Raw genomic sequence first — 10,881 nt, 5'->3', positions numbered from 1 at the left:
TCCCACCTCAGTGAGTCCAGGATACCCCAACACACCCAAAAGGCAAGATTTGGATTTAAAATCTTATCTCATGATGCTGGTAGAGGATTTTAAGAAGAAAAATTAATAACTCACTTAAGGAAATACAGGAAAACACTGCTAAACAAGTAGAAGCTCTTAAGGAAGAAACACAAAAATTCCTTAAAGAATTACAGAAAAACACAACCAAACAGGTGATGGAATTGTACAAAACCATCCAAGATCTAAAAAGGGAAGTAGAAAGAATAAAGAAAAACCAAAGGGAGACAACTCTGGAGGTAGAAACCCTAGAAAAGATCATGCAAGCATCAGCAACAGAATACAAGAGATGGAAGAGAGAATCTCAGATGCAGAAGATTCTTTAGAGAACATGGACACAACAATCAAAGAAAATGCAAAAGGCAAAAAGATCCTAACTCAAAACATCCAGGAAATCCAGGACACAATGAGAAGACAAAACCTACGGATAATAGGAGTAGAAGATAATGAAGATTTTCAACTTAAAGGGCCAGCAAATATCTTCAACAAAATTATAGAGGAAAACTTCCCATACCTAAAGAAAGAGATGCCAATGAACGTACAAGAAGCCTACAGAACTCCAAATAGACTGGACCAGAAAAGAAATTCCTCCCGACACATAATAATCAGAACAACGAATGCAAAAATTCAACAACAATAAAGACAGAATATTAGAAGCAGGAAGGGAAAAAGGTCAAGTAACATATAAAGGCACGCCTATTAGAACTACACCAGACTTCTCACCAGAGACTATGAAAGCCAGAAGATCCTGGACAGATGTTATACTGACCCTAAGAGAACACAAATGTCAGCCTAGGCTACTATAGCCAGCAAAACTCTCAATTACCATAGGTGGGGAAACCAAAGTATTCCGTGACAAAACCAAATTCACACAATACCTTTCTATGAATCCAGCCCTTCAAAGGATAATAAAGGGAAAACACCAATACAAGGACAGAAATCACATCCTAGAAAAAGCAAGAAAGTAATTTTTCATCAAACCTAAAAGAAGACAGCCACAAGAACAGAATCCCAACTCTAACAACAAAAATAACAGGAAGCAACAATTACCTTTCTTTAATATCCCTTAACATCAATGCACTAAATTCCCCAATAAAAAGACATAGACTAACAGACTGGCTACACAAACTGGACTCAACATTTTGCTGCTTACAGGAAACCCACCTCAGGGAAAAAGACAGACACTGCCTCAGAGTGAAAGTCTGGAAAACAATTGGTCCGAAGAAACAAGCTGCAGTAGCCATTCTAATATCGAACAAAATTGACTTTCAACCCAAAATTATCAAAAAAGACAAGGATGGGAACTTCATACTCATCAAAGGTAAAATCTTCCAAGAGGAACTCTCAATTCTGAATATTTATGCTCTAAATGCAAGGGCAGCCACATTCATTAAAGAAACTTTAGAAAAGCTCAGAGCACACATTGCATCTCAAACAATAATAGTGGGAGACTTCAACATGTCATTCTTATCAACGGATAGATCCTGGAAAAGGAAACTAAACAGATACACATGGAAACTAACAGAACTTATGAAACAAATGTATTTAACAGATATCTACAGAACTTTTTATCCTATAACAAAAGGATATATCTTCTCAGTACTTCATGGTACCTTCTCCAAAATTGACCATATCATTGGTCACAAAACAGGCCTCAAGAGATACAAAAATATTGAAAATTTCCCATACATCCTTTCAGAACAGTACAGACTAAGACTGATCTTCAATAACAACATAAATAATACAAAGCCAGCATTCACGTGGAAACTGAACAACACCCTTCTCAATGATACCTTGGTCAAGGAAGAAATAAAGAAAAAAATTAAAGACTTTTTAAGTTTAATTAAAATGAAGCCACAACATACCCAAACTTATGGGACACAATGAAAGCAGTCCTAAAAGGAAACTCATAGCTCCGAGTGCCTCCAAAATGAAACTAGACAGAGCATACACTAGCAGCTTGACAGCACACTTAAAAGTTCTAGAACAAAAGGAAGCAAATTCACCCAAGAGTAGTAGATGGCAGGAAATAATCAAACTCAGGGCTGAAATCAACCAAGTAGAAACAAAAAGAACTATTCAAAGAGTCAACCAAACGAGGAGCTGGTTCTTTGAGAAAATCAACAAGATAGATAAACCCTTAGCCAGACTCACTAGAGGGCACAGGGACAGCATCCTAATTAACAAATCAGAAATGAAAAGGGAAACATAAGAACAGATCCTGAAGAAATCCAAAACACCATCAGATCCTTCTACAAAAGGCTATACTCAACAAAACTGGAAAACCTGGATGAAATGGACAATTTCTAGACAGATAATACGTACCAATGTTAAATCAGGATCAGATTAATGATCTAAACAGTCCCTTATCACCTAAAGAAATAGAAGCAGTCATTAATAGTCTCCCAACCAAAAAAAGCCCAGGACCAGATGGGTTTAGTGCAAAGTTCTGTCTATCTTGGGATCCTGTTTTCCTAAGATCCTGGGCGTGTTTCAGTGCCTGGAAGTGGTGTCTTCTTTGAGGACCGTTCAGCTGTCTGGTCTTTTCGAAACCAAGGTAAAACAGAACTGATCAAAAAGGACCTGAGCCTATGGTCAGGAAGGGCTCAGATGTCCTTATTCCTACTGTCACAGGCCCGCCACAAGTGGATTGGAACTGATATTGTGTTCTGCTCACCAGTGATGCTAAGATTGCGTGGAGAATCCTCTAGGAGTGGAAGTGTCCACCCACTCTGTGCTCACGCAAACCGGAAGGGACTTGTGCCCCTGGTCAGTCCAGTTTTCTGCTTCCATAATGCTGTTTCAGGTCCTGTGGGATTGGATTGGAACAGAAGTTGTCTTCCACCAGTGATCCTAAGATTGCATGGAGAGTCCTCTGGGGACCATGGGACCATCTGCCGAGTTTGTGTCCAAGGTGACCCGGAGTTGGCGCAGACCTGAAGGCCTCATTGCACTTTTCATGCCACCTGTGGATGTTCTCTCCTTTTACTATGTGGGTCCTTGGGATTGAATGCCTGTGATGAGACTTGGTGAAGGATGCTTTTGTGTCATTGGTCCATCGTGTCTGCCTAAATGACACCACTGAAACATAGGATGAGACTTTTGTCTAAACCATGGAGGAGGGAGGGTTTTTATCCTCCTGGTGGAGAAATGCAGCATGATCTCCCAGAAGCCTCAAACTGGCCATGTAGCAAAGGACAGTCTTGAATATCTGATCCTCCCACCACTACTTCCTGAGTGTAATTACATATGTGTACATTACTATGTGTGGTTATGTGGTGCTGGGTTTCACATCCAGAGATTCATCCTTTGTGCATACATGGACATGCACTCTACTGACTGACCTACATCCCAGCCCCACAGCCCATTTCTACTGAGGATACAGTTCCTTTACCTCACCACTGTGTTCTCTTTAAGAAATACTACTTTTCCTAAGTGTGTTTAGAGGGGGTGTTTTGTAATTTTAGCATCAGTGTTATTAATTTCCAAATGACACCTTGAAGTATGGATGCTACCGGGAATATTTTGCTACCAGGAAGGACACCTCGGGGAATCTGAAATGTCTTTGTACTTCTGTTAAAGGAAATGTTATTATTGCTGTGTTCACAAGGACTGGGATCAGTTAATCCACACAGACATATATGGCCTGGAGAGAATAGCTCACACATGGGAAAGCCAGAGCTCAGCTGTTCCTACTCTACTGTTCTCTTGGAAGTAGGGAAGTTCACTTTTCCATTTGATGGTGCCACTGTGTAACAACCTCAAGGTCAGAACTCCCTTCTCCAGATGACACCATAACTATGGGTCTAGAGGGAGATGAGCTGATGCCATTCCTTCCTTATAACTACTTCTTAGGGCCTCATTCTGTAAGGATGTTCATCAAAGGCCCACCTGGTGAGTGTGTCTTTTTCCTTTCATTAATAGTGAAAGCTGTAAGTAGGTGGTACAATAGGACCAGGATTCTGGAATAAATGTTTAGAGAATTCTCTGTTTAGAATTTTACTTTTGAGCCATTCTCTAGCATACGCAAGCAAACAGAACAGATTCTTATAGACATAGAAGTATCAGTGTAACGATTTATAAATAACATAGATTTTACCTAATATTGTTTTATGTCAGGCAAAGGGATTGATGTGTAAAGTGTGGGGGTCTAGCAGACAGTGAGTAAAGACAGTAAAGCCTCTCTTAGATCTGTTCTGGGTATTTCCAAAGTATCTGGAAATCTCATCTTACTTATTTATTAAAACCTTGAAAAGTTCTTCTTACATAAATGTAAGATTGCAGATTTTAGAAAGAGTCTGATTATCATAATTAAAATAAATTTAGTTTTAATATTTCAAGTGTTCTAAATCAAACTTTGTACTATTGATATTGATGTAATAGAGTAAGGTTTCCATTAGCTATGAGAATATTTACAATTCTCAAATAGTATAAAATTATTTAAATTTAAAATCAGCAATACTTCCTCTAATAGCTAGAAAGTACAATGTCATGATAAAATACACATTCACAAAAATACCAATCAAATTCATGTTTAGCTGGTGATTATCTCAAGTCCATTTTTATCTTGCTAGAGCAGTCACTTACTAATATATAATGTATAATATATAATATATATGAGAATAAAATAATAAATGAAGGCAGTTGTGGTGTCACACTCCTATGATCCAATCACCTTCAAAGCTAAGGCAAGAGAGTCATTACTTTGCCTAGAAAGTGAGAACCTGTCTCTCACATGCAAAATAATACAACAAAATCAAAGCAGTAAACATACAGAGCTATGACATCATTGTCAATAAATGGAACAAAATAATGCCAATAGCTTTCATTAATTCACTGGCCAAAGAGTATCAACACCACAAAAAACAACTGATATAAATACGAGTTTATGCTAATAAGCATTACAGAATTTTCAGTTTGTTTGAAGAATTTACACTTAAAAAGTCTGCCCTAGTAAACTAGGAAGGGCCCAAGATCTGATGAAATCAACTGGAAAATAGACGGCACACTCTCTATTTTCCTTAATGATCATTTTATTTAACAAAAATATTTTATGTAACTCAGTTTTTCACTCAAGTGATTAATAGTTATTCATGGTAGCAGTGCTGGCATACAGTATGCCATTCCTCTATCTTATGCCCAGTAGTCCAATAATATCACACAAACACACAGACATACACACACATACCCACACCAACACACACCAACACATACACACACATGCACACACACACACATACACCACACTATCGAGTGAACTTTTTCATATTTTTCCCAAACTTACATTATGCAACTTGCGATGAAGGTCTGTGTTTGATTGCTTCCCAAAGTGTCTGCAGCAGCACTTCTTTTGCTACTGCTTCATCTCAGTGGATCTGGCTTGTAAATGTGAGACTGTAATATTCTATTCAGCTTCGTGTGCTTTCAGGTAGACTTGCACTAAACTCAATTTCCAAAATAGTTCATGCATTTAAGTTATTTATGAGGATCAGGTAATAGCAATGAATTAACACCAAATTAATAAGTGTTCAGGATTTTTCATGCTGTCTATATTTTTGTAAAGTGGTGGATTCCGTGGAACTAGCTTTGGTGGTAAGGTCTTCATCCTGGAGAATTATTCCTGCTGCTCACAGTGGACATCACATCAACCAACACCATCTATCTTGTCACATACTCACTTCATGTTCTCTCTGAGCAGTCACACAGCTTTTTGGTTATTACTCACTAAATATGGTAAATCTTAAAATGGTAATGAAACCTTTGATGTAGTATATTTTTATATTCCTTGACTTATTAAATACCCAGAAAGCAGAAGGCGAAGATCACCAGAAATTGATCAAACAAAACTGTTCTAAACTCAAATACTGATATAATGAAGGGGTGAAATGGTTTTTCTTGGAAGAATGCAGTGCTACGGAGAGAATAGCTCTTGGTGTCTTTTGTTTCAGGTCTCTTCAGACAGATGCTTTCAGATGATTTTGTTCTGTGTCAATTCAATGATGATGGCTTCTCCACTACTACCAATGTTGATGGACACACTTTGGGTTTTGTTACTTACAATTAAATTTTTCAATGCACACTAATGGGAAAGCCAGAAACAGTGACAACTATACTGCTCTGAAACTGCTACAGTGTTTTCACATTGGCCTGAGCAGTCCAGACCTGCACACTACTACAGACTGTAAGGTTAGTGAGTGTCCAATGTATCACAATGGGCTCAACTCTTCTTAACACTGTATTACTTTGCAGACACTATCTGTGATCTTTCTTTTATTCTATGACTTTCTGGTTAGCATTATATCGTATAAATCTTGTGATTCTTCAGTTACAGAACTTTCAGTGTCATCAAATAAAATTGTCTGCTAAATACTTAAAATTTAAAGTAAACAACTCAGATTTGTGTGAATACAAGTAGCTTCAACACTCAGGAAGAAGAAATAAAAGGAACATAAATTTGAAAACATTCTGGGCTATATTGCACGGTCAAGCCTGCATCAGCAGAGAATAAAAGAGCAAAGAATAGTCTGAGCTTGAGGACCTGTAGGTCTCAGTTAAGAGTGTTCCTAGAATGTGCAGACTACTTAGATATGACTTTTCTTAGTGCATGCATATGTTAACAGCTAAGTTTGTAGCCATGGTGTTTTACTGGTGCAGTGAGCCATCGAGTAAGATGCCACTTGATGAATTAGAAGACGCATCATTTCCTATATGTGATAAACTTTTGTAAAGTGGTGGATATAAAGTAGAAAGGTGGAAGTGCATAACATTTGGATAAGAAAAAATAATTTCAGATTACTCTCTTTTATCTTATTACATTACCAACCTTATTTGGCTTATAACAATGCCACATACTTATAAATTATAGATGAATAATTAATAACAAATATTATACATATATTTTTGACCATTTGCAACTTTAAAGTTGGAATTGGACTAGAGTTCTTACGGTTTGGATGCCAAGACTTGAATTAAATATTATCCTGGAGATTTTGTTTTATATATATATATATGTGTGTGTGTGTGTGTGTGTGTGTGTGTGTGTGTTTTTCTTACATGTATGTCTGTGCGTGCTTGGATCAGAAGACAATGGATGCCCTGGAAATAAATTTCTAGATAGATATGGGCCACCAGGTCATTGCTGGGATAATCAAATCCAGCCTCTCCACAAGAGCAAAAAGTACTCTTAAAACTGAGCTATCTCTTCAGCTCCTGTCCTAGAGCTTTTAAAAACTGAACATCAATGTGCAGTTACAATAAGTTTATGCCAGTGAAGAATCAGATGTTTGGCTCTGGCAATTAAAATTAATCAATTCCTTAACTAGATTAAGTATCAATCCTGTAAATACAAAATATATGACATATGGCTGTATACTCCTGATGAGATTTTAGAGAGATCTCATCACTAACGTCTGCAATATTTCCACACATGCATGCATCCATTATGTTGTATATGTGGAATATAATAGTGAACTTGAACGTATAATTGTTTGTTTTGATTTGATTTGTTTTGTTTTGTTTTGTTTTGTTTTGTTTTGTTTTGTTTTGTTTTTCGAGACAGGTTTTCTCTGTATAGCTCACTCTGTAGACCAGGCTGGCCTCAAACTCATAGATCCGCTTGCCTCTGCCTCCCAAGTGCTGGGATTAAAGGCATTGGCCACCACTGCCCTGCTTGAACATATAATTGTATGCACTCTTTCTTACACAAGAATCTGAGTGTAGTAGTTTTCTATTTCTCTATCACAAGTTGATTTTAATATACTGAATTAATTTGATAAAATAATGACACTGGTAAACAGGCGAAATACCTAACATAGGCACCAAATGTAAGACTGCTGAGATAAATTGTAAAAAAGTGTGTGGGTGCTGATATTGTAAAATAACACTGGAAACATTGTTTTCATGAGAAGGAATAGATTTTAAAAGAATAACAGAGTCACTATCTGGTAATCTTTGGTGAGTTCATGTTTATCATAATGCTTTGAAAATTGTTTTTGTTTAGCATCACATGTTCTCTCAAATAAAACAGAACCCTTGTCAGGATAGGTGTGGAGAGTGGACAAGCAATAGAAGCAAGTCTTCTGATCATGGAAATGGGAGAAAAGGGGTACTTGAGGGAGGACAAGAGAGGGATATGTGGGAAGAGGGTAAAGGGCAAATTGTAGGATACAGGGGTCTGAGAAGAGAAATGTAAAAGAGGCCTCCTTAGGGAAGGAAGGAGACATAAATACAGGAGATGGTGGGAGCAAGGTAACAACAAAGCAGAACATGCTCTGGTGGGGGAATGGGAAAGTAGATGGGGGATCCTTACAAAAGTACGTGGGAGACAAATGCAGAAGGCAGTGATAGGTAACATAACAATAGTAATGGCTAAAAAGCCATCAGGAATCATACAGTTAATGATCTACCTCTCCTTCCCCCTTAAAAGAAAAGAAATCTAGTGTTTGTGTTGAGCTGGCAGTTAGTTCTTTAGACCTGAAGTAGAGTTTAAAAGGTTTAAATGGGATGAGAACTAAACTGAGTTCATTTAACTCCATTTATAAACACAGCTAATGTTTAAACATTTAATAGGTGTGGAGGTACACTAATGGTCTCCAACTGTATCTTTGTCTTTAATTCTAGATCCGAGAGATGTAAGATCTCTTGGAAAAAGGAACATAAAAACAGATGAATCAAGAAAGATATTTTGCTGAGCAAAACAGTGGGATTATTATGAATTATCTCTGTGATTCCTTTAGAAGTATTAATAATGACATGGAGAGTTGCAAAATGGGACATAGCAAAGTTATGGAATATGAGACTGATGTGATTTTTTTATTTCTTTTGTGATTTTTTCCCAGCTCAGCATAGTTTTTGTTCGTTTGTACAAATATAGTTTATGTTGTGTGCTCATCACTATATTTTTAGGTGTTAACTACAAAATGAGGTGATCAATAGGACTGGTTTTCTAAGGAATGAGGCTCAGGTGTAATACTGGCACACAGAATGTGCATTCTATATAGATGTGACTGGGAATGCATGAATTTTTCTATACCTTTCTATTCAGAGAGAAGATACATAGAGAGATATATAGAAATGTAGAAAATGATGTCCAGTATGGAACATCAAAAGTTAGAGACAGGACAGGGTAATCAAGAATATGTAGCTATATATTACATATATATATATGTATATATATATATATATATATATATATATATATATATATGTAAGAATATATATACATATGATGCCTCAATGTAGGGGAATGCCAGGGCTGGGAGGTGGGATGGGCGGGTGTATTGAAGAGCATCCTCATAGAAGCAATGAGAGGGAGGATATGAGATATGGAGTTTCTTGAGGGGAAACAGGGAAAGGGGATAACATTTGAAATGTAAGGAAATAAAATATCCAATTAAAAAAAGAATAAGTAGCTAAAAAGAATAACTGTGTAGATATACCAGCCAGAGTATCATCTTTGATGTATCTAATATTTTCTTCAGATATGTGGAATATGCCTCCTCTATGTTCTTATGATGAATACACTTTCCGATTATGCTTTTATTAAGCAATGTCTCTTATGTCCAAGCTGGACTTGGGACCCTAGCCAATATATTTCTTCTTTTTTTCTACACTATCATAATCCTATGTCACAGATTTAAGCCCATGTTCTTGATCTCCTGTCAATTGACCTTCGTTCACATAATTATGGTAATTACTGGATGGGATATTTTTACTACAGACATGTTTGATTGAGAATGGCATCATATGTAAGGCAACTTCTTACTTAAATAGGGTGATGAGAGGCATCTCTATCTGCATCACCTGCCTCCTGAGTGTGTTCCAGGCTGTGACGATCAGTCCCAATACCTCTTTGTTGGCAAAATTTAAACATAAACAAAAAAAATACATGATCTATTCTTTCTTCTATTTTTGATCTTTCAATTTGTCATTCAGCATTAACAAGATCTTCTATACTGATGCTTATACCAACATGAGTGAGACCAACCAGTTGAAGGTCACTAAATACTGGTCACTCCTCCCCATGAACTACATCATCAGGGGATTGATTTTCACTGTGACAACCTTAAGAGATGTGTTTCTTGTAGGAGTCATGCTGAGCACAAGTACATACATGTTGATTATCTTGTTCAGACATCAGAGGCAATGCAAGCATCTTCATAGCAAAAGCCAATTGAGAGCCTCCCCTGAGAAAAGGGCCACCCAGACCATCTTGCTGCTGGTGTTTTCCTATGTGGTCATGTACTGGGTGGACTTCATCATCTCATCCTCCTCAGTCCTGTTATGGATGTATGACCCAGTCATCCTGACTGTTCCGAATTTTGTGATAAATACCTATCCCACAATCACTCCTTTGATACAAATCAGTTCTGATAACCGAATAAGCATTATGCAAAATATATGCCACCAGTTTTTTTAAAAAGTGTAATTTTTCTCTTATTTAGAAAAGAATTTGTTTATTTTATTCATATGTATTAGTTTTGGCCTGGCATGTATGCATGTGTGCATTCCTGGTATTCACAAATGTCAGATGAGGTCATGGGATCCCCCGTATCTGGAAGTACAGAGTGTTGTAACATGTCATGCTGGTGCAGCACCAATAATTCTTTCCCTAAAATGCAGATTTTTCTTTTTTTCTTAAGTGTTTATTTCAGTTTACAATTCCCAGGTCACACTCCATCACTGAGAAAAGTCAGGGCTGGCACTGAAAGAGAGGCCGGTGGAGGGATGATTGTTACTGGCTTGCTCAGCCTGCTTTTTTATTCCCTCCCGTGTTCCCCTCTCCACTGCTTGCCCCCTGCCCTACTCACCCTGCCCATATTTATT

The 10,881-nt window shown here is 37.3% G+C and overlaps 1 pseudogene; it reads left to right on the top strand.

The window, feature by feature from the left end:
- The first annotated feature begins 9,588 nt into the window (after window positions 1–9,588).
- On the top strand, window positions 9,589–10,499 carry LOC110297046 (annotated as a pseudogene).
- The last annotated feature ends 382 nt before the right edge of the window (window positions 10,500–10,881 follow it).

This window comes from Mus caroli, chromosome 6 (assembly GCF_900094665.2).
Source record: "Mus caroli chromosome 6, CAROLI_EIJ_v1.1, whole genome shotgun sequence".
Lineage (NCBI taxonomy): Eukaryota > Metazoa > Chordata > Mammalia > Rodentia > Muridae > Mus > Mus caroli.
The sequence above is the reverse complement of the archived record's forward strand: the minus strand, read 5'-3'. Positions and strand labels throughout refer to the sequence as shown.